Source organism: Triticum aestivum, chromosome 6B (genome assembly GCF_018294505.1).
Source record: "Triticum aestivum cultivar Chinese Spring chromosome 6B, IWGSC CS RefSeq v2.1, whole genome shotgun sequence".
NCBI lineage: Eukaryota > Viridiplantae > Streptophyta > Magnoliopsida > Poales > Poaceae > Triticum > Triticum aestivum.
Genome location: NC_057810.1, coordinates 592,151,193 through 592,161,339, shown reverse-complemented (window position 1 = coordinate 592,161,339; position 10,147 = coordinate 592,151,193). Strand labels below are relative to the sequence as shown.

The 10,147-nt window shown below is 46.3% G+C and overlaps 1 pseudogene; it reads right to left on the bottom strand.

Moving 5' to 3' along the window:
- Positions 1 to 1,787: 1,787 nt before the first annotated feature.
- LOC123138204 (probable F-box protein At4g22165) lies at positions 1,788 to 3,694 on the bottom strand (annotated as a pseudogene).
- Positions 3,695 to 10,147: the final 6,453 nt, after the last annotated feature.

Genomic DNA, 10,147 nt, shown 5'->3' with positions numbered 1-10,147 from the left:
ATGCAGTCTTATTTTAATCGGGAAGTCATCAGTGTCGGCATCACTTGTTCGAACACTTGCCACAATATTATCATACATGTCCTTGATGAGGGTAATGTACTTTGATGGGACTTTGTGTTTCACCAAGGCCCACCACATGACATTCCGTGGTATCTTATCATAGGCGTTCTTCAAGTCAATGAACACCATATGCAAGTTCTTCTTTTGCTCCCTATATCTCTCCATAAGTTGTCGTACCAAGAAAATGGCTTCCATGGTCGACCTCCCAGGCATGAAACCAAACTGATTTTTGGTCACGCTTGTCATTCTTCTTAAGCGGTGCTCGATGACTATCTGCCACAGCTTCATTGTGTGGCTCATCAGCTTAATTCCACGGTAATTAGTACAACTCTAAACATACCCCTTGTTCTTGAAGATTGGTACTAATATACTCCGTTTCCATTCTTCTGGCATCTTGTTTGCCCGAAAAATGAGGTTGAAAAGCTTGGTTAGCCATACTATCGCTATGTCCCGAGAGCTTTCCACACCTCAATGCACTGAAAAAGAAATCATGAAAAATTGAACATATAACTGGAATATGCCCAAACCAAAACACTAAAACCTCGGAGTTAAAACAATAAGCCAAGCAGACTTTATATTTTCGCACCTAGAAATATCTCTGTATAACGATATCTTTGAATCCGTACAAGAGAAATGCCTCGTTCTTAACCCCCAGAAAAACCCTAGCTTGAATTGCCAAACAGGAGAAATAGATCCTACAAATGTAATGCATACGGCAAAAATCGTTTACTCACAATACGTACGTGAATGAATTAATTGTGATCGCGCCACCATACATGAACCCTACCTTGGCGATACAAGGCACAGAAAAGATAGCGGGGAGCAGAGGAGAGAAACGAGACAAAGAGGAGAAGAGACTAACCATATGACGGCACTGCTTCACTTGGATGTCGACGACGTGGGTCGTCCATCTCCTCCGACGACGGCCGCCTTGACACACCGCCTCCGACGCCTCCGTATCTGCCTCGGAATGGTCAGGAGATGAAGCGGTTAGGAGACACGCGGCAGCCACAAATAGACAAGATTCGAGGGGGGGTTGGGCAAAAAAGCCACGAGCGTGTCGGCATGAAACAGTGCAGGTCGCTGACAGTGGACCCATGCATGCTGAATACGCATGCACTGGAACAAAGTGACTGTATTTGAACCAAATGACAAGTTGTATGACCAAAAAACCGTATTTCCTAATTTTAGGAAGGAGAGTACCTCAACAAACATCTGCAGGCCTTTGATCTTCCATCTCCAAAGAATGACAATAACTCAACTGATATGGAAACCAAATAAAATCCTAAAAGGTACAAAAGCAACAAGTTGGGGTAGGCTAGAGGTGAAACCCATAAGATCTCGCGACCAAATAAAATCCTAAAAGGTAGACGAGCTTTTTTTTAGAGCGCATTCAAAGATAAGGATGTCCTTATTGGCTGATCACCAGTAGAAAACTTGTGTGTCTAATGCTCATAATTACAGCGTATTACTTTTCCAATAGTATCTAATGGTATCTTATTGCCTTCAACAGTTTTCTTGAAAGAATTGAGTGAAAGAATAAATCAGATCCACCAAATTAAGCGTCTCAAAGTACCTGAATATCCTAAACTTCTCTGTTCAGTAACTATCTTCCTTGTACAACACAGTTGCGTTAACATTTTCACAAGGACCTTGGGCCAGGCCATCTAAGCTCCAACTTTGCACATGACAGTGGCAATAATTTAACACATGATAAAAGTTCTCCATAGATAAAAAATATATTTATATTACTGATTCAATAAATAAAATATAAATGGAGTATGCCTCCATTGTCATAGCATTTGAACACAATTACATCAATCCCGAGTGCATCATTCTAAGACTGGGTGTAATCCATGTGGGATTTGGCCAGCTGCAATAAATCTGAGGTACAATTTCTTCCCTGGTGTCGTTTTCCAAATTTAGAACACCTACATCACGTTTACTATTCTGATACAACGAAATAAATCTTACATCATCGGTGAAGTAGACACAGTTTGCTTTCAATTGCGAATATTCTCCCACACTGAGACACTGTGTCTGGCTATGCCCAAGAAACAACACATGGCCATGCAAGCCATTTATTTCCACAAGCTTTTTTGCTGCCATGTCAATCTTATATACAAATATTTTGCTGGTTTCCTTTATGTTCTCTGAACCAGCATCACCATCTACAGTGGGCTGTTCCCTCCAAACTTGCAGCATATCGCCCCACGGTGCCTGAACAATGTATATGTGCTCACGAATATAATTCTTCATGTCACCCAGAATCGTCTTCCTTGTGACAGTAGGACCAGAGAGATCAAAAGCATCAATTGATCCAGTTCTTGTCACTGCATACAGTATACCATCCTTGTAGATGCATTCTTGATAGTTCCAACCTGGTGGCAGAAAGGTCCACCCACAGTCCCCTGCCCTTGCAAATGAAATCTGATATTCTGGATTATGAATGAGCACCACAATGTAGCTTCCCGTTTGCGGGTCAGGAAACAAATATGCCTTCAAGTAGAGATAGTCACGGAGCTCATCGAGAGCATAAACTGAGGGCTCGTGACCAAGGAATTCTGCAAGTGCAGTGTACCGTGGCTCCCACAACTCATACTTATGAATAGCACCTTCATCGTCAAAGACCGGCTTGACTTGCTCAAGACTAATTCACTGATGGGAGAACAATCTGTTCACCAGTGATTGGATTTACAAGGTGCAGCTCAGACCTCTCATCAGAAGTGATCAGCCAACCATGCGAAGAGCCAATCAGATACCTACTGTGGATCGGTGGATCCGGGAGGGTTAACTTGTAGGCCCTCTTTTCCGCAAGGCTGTAGAGGCAAGCTGCATTCTCTCCGGCAGATTCAGAGGTGTGGTAGAGGAGGCAAGGCGTCTGGCGCTGTTTGTGCTTCAGAAGCTGACTGCGTAGTGCGGTGTACACCGAGCGCCAGGAGGAGCAGACAGAGCCTGCGCGCACGAGGTCAGGGACCTCGAGGAGGGCAAAGATGCTCGACAGCATATCCGGTGGCAGCTCCGGCTCCGGCTCCAGCATATTCTCCATGGGCGGCGGGTCTCCTCTGAATTTGCTGAGTACACTGGGGGAAAGTCCCATCAGATCAGCCAAAGCTCTGAAGATGAGAGAGCACAAACTCGTCGGGTGCCTAGCTAGGTGCCGTAAGCTCCTTATTACGATACAGGCCTCCATCGGGGCTCCAGCGATACTTATAGGCAAGAGAGACAAACCAACCGAGGGCCTGCTCAAGTCGGTGACGGAGATCCAAATCCGAATCCAGCAAACCGGAATCTTGCGGTGTGCTGGGACTCGGGGCAGTTCAAATCCGGAAATGAGTCGAGCTATGGATCCGACTCGCCGCCGAAACAAAATTCCGAGTGCGCCCTCCTCCGCGCGTACAAAAATCTGATTTTCCAGTAGCGCCTCTCCAAGGCCGAAGATGTGTAACTAACCGGCGAGAAGACAAACGGCCCGGCGAGCGAGCTGGGAGCTCCGTCGGCCGCGGCGGCGAAAGGGATTCAGAGGGTGGTTCCCGGACTGGGGGATAGGGTTACTGGAAGTGGAACATTGTAGTGGCGGACTGGCGGCGTCGGAGAGGGCAACAAGCGCGGCGGTGGCTCCAGGGTCAAATGGTGCTAAATTATAGCAAAAGGGTAAAAACAGTGAATTCGGCCGTCGGTGGAACGACGGATTTCTTGAAAAATGGCAAAATGAATGGTTTTCATGTGCCAACTTTTTGTCAGGATTTGTTGTGTTTGCGAAAACAAAACTGTCATTCTCACGACAAAATAAATTGTCATAAAAACAGCCGTTTTGCTATGCTTAAAATTCTACGGAAATGTTAACGCCCACACGTGTGTGCGTTAGCCATTTTAACCACACGCATCCATCGTCGTCCAGCAGTATTTGCACGAATCTTGGCACGTTCTGGCCGAATTTCTGTGCCACGTAGGACAAGACGCGTGTGTGGTGTGTGACATAGTTCGCTCACACGCCGGTTGCCCCCCCCCCCCCCCGGCAGTCAGCGGTTGCCACTCGGGGGCGTGTGGTGGAACTGCTCTGCGCCCGCGCGCCACGCGCCGACCGTGGTTGACGTCAAACACGTCGCGCACTTCGCCTCCCTCCCCCTCACGGTTCCATTTACTCCTCCCTACAGTTACTCGCACAACCCACTTCGCATTTCAGTCGATTGGAGGAGAAGGCGACGGCGGAGGCGGAAGAGTCGACGGCATTCGCGGCCGTCGGTGGTGCTCGCCGGACCGGAGTGTCTTCGCTGGAGCGCCTACAGATTGAAGGTAATGCTCCCTCCCACTCTCAAAATCCTTGCCTGCATTTTCTCACCTGCCCTCTGTGTTCGATACTTCGCTTGAGATTCATCGAGATTCAGGCGGGTTCGCGATGCGCCGGCGTTCCCTCCGACGGCGGAGTCCTGTGCTTGCCGTTCTCGATGGCATTGGGCAGTTTCGTTGCCGCCGCAGTGGCGGTCACGGTGTGGTTCGGCCTGTCCGGAGCCACATACTGGATGTGCCTTGGGATTGGGCGTCGTTTTTTCTGTCTGATAGTTGCGCATTGCTTCGAATTGCTATTTGCGATCAGTGTGGGGAGAATTTTGGCGATGAATTTCAAGTCATGATAGTTGTCATTGAACCCTAGATCTAGGTAGTTGTTTTTCAAAGTGCAGTATGAAGGCAAACATGGTAGTTTGAGTGACTATCATGACTGTATGGCAACTAATTTCCTGATTGACTGTGATAGTTGTCACAAATATGCTTTCCATGTGACAACTAATTTCGCGCACAGGCCGTGGTTGTTGCCACACTGTAGGCACGGTAAAGTGTAGTAAATAGGTAGTCATTGCAGTTTCAGCAACCATTTGCACTGGATGGCAACTAATCTGCACATCAATTGTGTCAGTTGCCACATATATGCTTCCCATGTAGCAAGTATTTATGTGAACACACTATGGCTGTTGCCATGTTGTAGGCAGGATAATGTGGCAAATTCACAGTACTATAGACCCAAATTTTTGTGCTTTTCCACGCTGATTTGTGGCAACTAACAGGATAATGTGGTATGGCAAAGTATAGTAATTAGGTAGTCTTATCAGTTTCAGCAACTATGTGCACTGGATGGCAACTAATTTGCACATCAATTGTGTCAGATGCCATATATATGTTTTCCGTGCGGCAAGTATTTGTCTGAACACAACATGTCTGTTGCCATGTTATAGGCAGGATAATGTGGCAAATTCATTGTACGGCAGACCCAGTTTCGTGTTTTGCCACGCTGACTTGTGATATCTGAACATATTTGTCTGTACTAAATGGCAACTCATTTTTGATATGAGGTCAGTGTGTGCGTTGCAATTTCAGGTTGTTCAATAGATGTTTTTCATCGCTTTTTTGAATTCTATGTTGCATTTTAACATGGCAATTTCAACCTAGCACATTTTGCCATTGAACACATGGCAAGTCATTTTTGTATGAGGACAGGGTGTAAGCTGCCATATTTTATGTTTGTGCAGTGGAAGATTTGTGGATTTCTTTCGTAATATTTTGTGCTAACATGGCAACTTCAACATTTTGTTTTTAAGTGCATTACGATCTGTACATTTTTTTCAAATGAAACCAATGTGCTTAATTGCCACATTTATGTTTTCGACAATCATAGGGGGTGCGTGTGTGTTCATGTGATATTTGCATTCACTAGTTGCCATTTCAATCGAGCCCAAGCGACAAGCACATTCTGTTAGGTGGCGACTGCTTACTTCCTACATTTCATTTCCACCCTGACAATTTGGTATGTTCTTACCTCAGCAGAATGGCTCGCGGCGATCATCAAAACGATGATGATGATTTAATGGATCCACCACAGCGGAATCGGGAAACTGGACAGAGAAAAGACGGCGACAAGGTAACTGTCCACACCCCTCCTCCTCCTACATATGTTCTTGGTTGCCACCTCGAGCTTGCAGTCGTCTGTTATGAACTAAAATTTCATGACAGTGAAAACATGGCAACAAATGATCATTTGTCTGTTTTGCAGAAGAAGAGACGTACTCGCAACAGGGCCTCGCAGGAACGACTGACTTCATTGACTGACAGATTTACCAATGATCAGAAGGGAGCTGCTGCTGAGATGGGTATGCAGGCTCTGATGGATGTCCGGTGCAAGAATCTAGTCAACCCTGTATGCGACTGGCATGGTGAGATTTACGACCCCGCCTCCAGGGAATTTGTGATTCCAGGACGTGGAAGACTGCCGTTAAACGAGGAATCCGTGTTCTGCACTCTGGGTGTGCACCGTGGAGAAATCAAAGTCCCGTATGAGGTCAATAATAAGATCGAGGAAACGTTGTTCCCTCGTTTGTTTCCTGGGTTGGAATCCATGCCGAACACGTCTTCCCTGGCAGATTCGCTGCAGTCCATGACAACCCATGGCAAGGTTTTTAAGATGAAACTACTCATGTACCTCATCTCAGCTGTTTTCACGCCGACCACTTCTCTTCGCCCAAGCAACAAATGCTTCCCCATCCTGGTGAATGATCTATCTTTACTCCATTATTTTCCTTCAATCTTTTGGCTCCGATGTCATGTGCAAGCTAGTCACTGCCAGTTTTTTTGATGTTTTTCCATTTGATTTCTGATGCGGCAATTCATTGTCCTGAAAATTGTGCGGTGCAGGCGAAACTGAAAGATGTGAAGAACATGAATTGGTGTAAGTTCATTGCCGACTTCCTACATGATGCATTCTCAAGCAAGATGTACCAGAAAGGTTGTCGACTGCATTTAATGGTATTTTTTTACCAGTCCTTTCTGTGAACACTCTTTAACACCTTTATTCATGCATGGCAACCTGATCATAACAAGATGGCAACTGCCATCATGACAATATGGCAACTGCCATCATGACAATATGGCAACTGCCATCATACTATGATGGCAACTAGAACAGACAGATGGCAACTAGCACAAACAGATGGCAACTTCTTTTTTTTCATGCACTTCAACTTGATGATTGTAGGAACATACATTAGGCTGTTTTTGCAAAATACCATGATGGCAACTGATCTTTCTTTCTTTTAAAATTGTTGTGCATCAGCTCATGTACGTCGACTGTCTTGATCTGTCCATCGTGGATTTCACTGGGACAGGAGGCCCGCCGCCTACACACAAGTTTGCTGTTTCTGTGTGGACTTACAATGCTGTCAAGGCTGTGCTTGCTGCAGACAGGGTAACTGATACCAAATATGGAAAACTGCAGGTTAGTTCTGGTTTCTTTCTCTACACGACATTCTTACAAATTTTTGCGGCATAACATATGAAAAAATCCTCATATGGCAACCGTCTGTGGCTAACAAGAGATGACTACCTTGTAAGCCATGGCTGTTTGCGTATGGTATCCATGTCTAACTCCACATGGCAACTCTGTCATCCGTGGTGAAACTTATATTCTCGTCTTCTTTTTTTTGTTGTATTTGCAATACATGAACTGTTAGTCAGTGTTCATCATTCTCGCTCTTACATCCTAGCTATTTTTTGGTTATTTCCAGCTGATGGCCAAGCATGCTATAGACTACAGCGTGTTTGGGGGGCCTCAAAACTTTGGAAAGTGGATGGATGTGCACTCAGCTCTGTGTTGCCCTACTGAGGTAATCAAAGATATATATCCACTGTTGCCTTGGATTATTTTTTATCGCGTGGCAAGTGACTCTAATATGGTTGGTTACTGCTGTTTCTTGTTTCATGCACACGCGAGGGCACCTGTTGAGCATCTAATTGGGCAGTTTGCATCCGGAATGACCAGCTTGCTTGGGAAGTTGGTTGAGGGTTGGACGTCCCTTAATGGCTCTGACAGCGACGCGGTTGCGAGGCAGTTCACTACATTTGTCACAGAACGGACACATCGGCCAACTGGTTGCCGTGGCCGGTACGACTACAACAGTTCCCAAGAGCTTGCTGACACACAAGATGAACTAGATGGAGACGCTGGTCTCAACAAGGATGATGACGGTGACATGGAGAACGTGCAACACGACACCGATGATGATGAACATGTTGAAGTTCGTGCAGGTGGTAAGAAGGGCAAGGATGCACCAGATGTTCCCCCACCGGAGAAAGTCAAAGAACATACGACTGCGAGAGGCGAGGGGGTGTTTCCCTCAAAGAGGGTGACGGCCCCAGAGGATGTTGGGTAGGGTTCTCCTAGCAAGAGGTCTAGGACCGATCCCGTAGCTGCTAGGAGGAGGTTTGACTTTTATTTTAGTGTTTTGTTTTGTATATATTTTTTGAACAGATTGACCCCTTTTTGCATTTGTTTTGCTAAGCGCGGCAATGAGATTGTTGTCTGACACTTGCCACCTTTTTTTGCCTCCATCTTATACGTGTAGTGAGGCGACAGCTGGTGGACGAGCAGTTACGAAGAAACAGGCACCAACGCCAACCCGTGTTTCTGCTCGATTGAACAAAGGTGCCCCCATTGCTGGTGACACCCCTTCCACTAGGTCATCTCCTCATACGATAATGTCCAACACCGGGGATCCTGTCGTGTTGCCAGACATGAGAAAGCCAGTCAAGAAGTAGGTTTTCCATGTTCTTTCATTGCCATATCACTATATTTTTTATTTTTCAACGCATCTGTTCAGCTTGCCACATGGGCTTCTGTCATCAGTCCCACATGGCAACTGCTGTTTTTCAAATGATCTCATTCCTTTTTAACTGTATGGCAACTCCTACTTGTTTTTGCATGGCAACTGCTATCTAGGCCAAATGGCATCTCTTTTTGTACCTGCATGGCAACTTTCATCTTTGCATTGGCTTGTGTGCTCATCACATACCTAGTTTTGAAATTGCATTCCCGGCAGATCAGACATTTTTATCATTCTTCAAGTTGGCTAGCATGGCAACTCTTGCTGGATTTGCATGGCAACTGCTAACTATGCCACATGGCAACTCTTATTCCACCTACATGGCAACTACCAGCTTTCCACCTACTTTTCATTTTTTGAGATTTCTACCATGTCATTTTTTTGTTCATTTCTTATACATTTTTCATGTTCTTTCTTTTTTTTTGCAGGGTGAAGAAGACTACTACACGTGCGGCCTAGCATATCATTAGGGACCCACTCGAACGCCTTCATTCAAAGTTGCCAAACAGGTGGCAACTCAGATGTTCACGAGGCACCAGTCGACAAAACTGCTATTGCACCGTCAACTGTTCCCACTAACTCTGACGCAAGTGGCCGACCATCTCCGCCGGTTGCAGATGTGCAGGCTAGAACAACAAGCATCCGTACATCGGGGAGTGACGAGTCGGTATCTGCCAGGACATCTGAAATATTGCCCACTCTTCTGGGAATGAAGGATGCTGCTGTGAGCCATGCTACCCCATCAGCAAGCGTTGATGTGGACGCTCCCGAGACCAACCTAAGCAAGGAAGATTCCCGCTCATCTGACACTGATTCCAAGCGCGTGCGTGGTGGCACTCCTGTGTCCATGACATTAGTGGCTGAGGCGGCAGTTCATAATGATATGCCATCTACTGGTGAGAGTCTTGGCACAACAACTCCATCTCCTGGCAGTGCAGATACTGCTAAGGCGACTGTTTCGCGTGCCGGTCTTCCACCTAGGCGTCGTAGCCCCCGCAAGCAATCAACAAACATACCCAATGCACCAGTTGTAGCTAGGAGCAGCAGAGATGAGTCTGGTTATGTTCCTGCGTCCACACTGTTCCCGTCACCTGCCAAAAGCAATGTTATGGAGAAACCAGAAGACCGGAGTACAACTGATGCAGGTGTCAAGCCGGGCACGAGTGATGTAGGTGAACGTCCAGAGCAGACTGCGTCTTTACCTGCAGTGGAAATCCCCAACTTAAATCTGCGCACTTCCAAGATCCCAGTCAATGTTGGTGTCCCCTACAGCCCAAACAAGAAGATTGTCAAGAAAGTCGCGGCTGATACCGCTGACAACACGCCCCATCCTACAAATAAGCCCGATGATTTTGCAGCGGCTGATTCAGATATGTTTGTTGATCTTTCACCCTTGGATTCTGCCCTGCAAGTTGTTCGCGGTCCGGCCAGTAGGCATG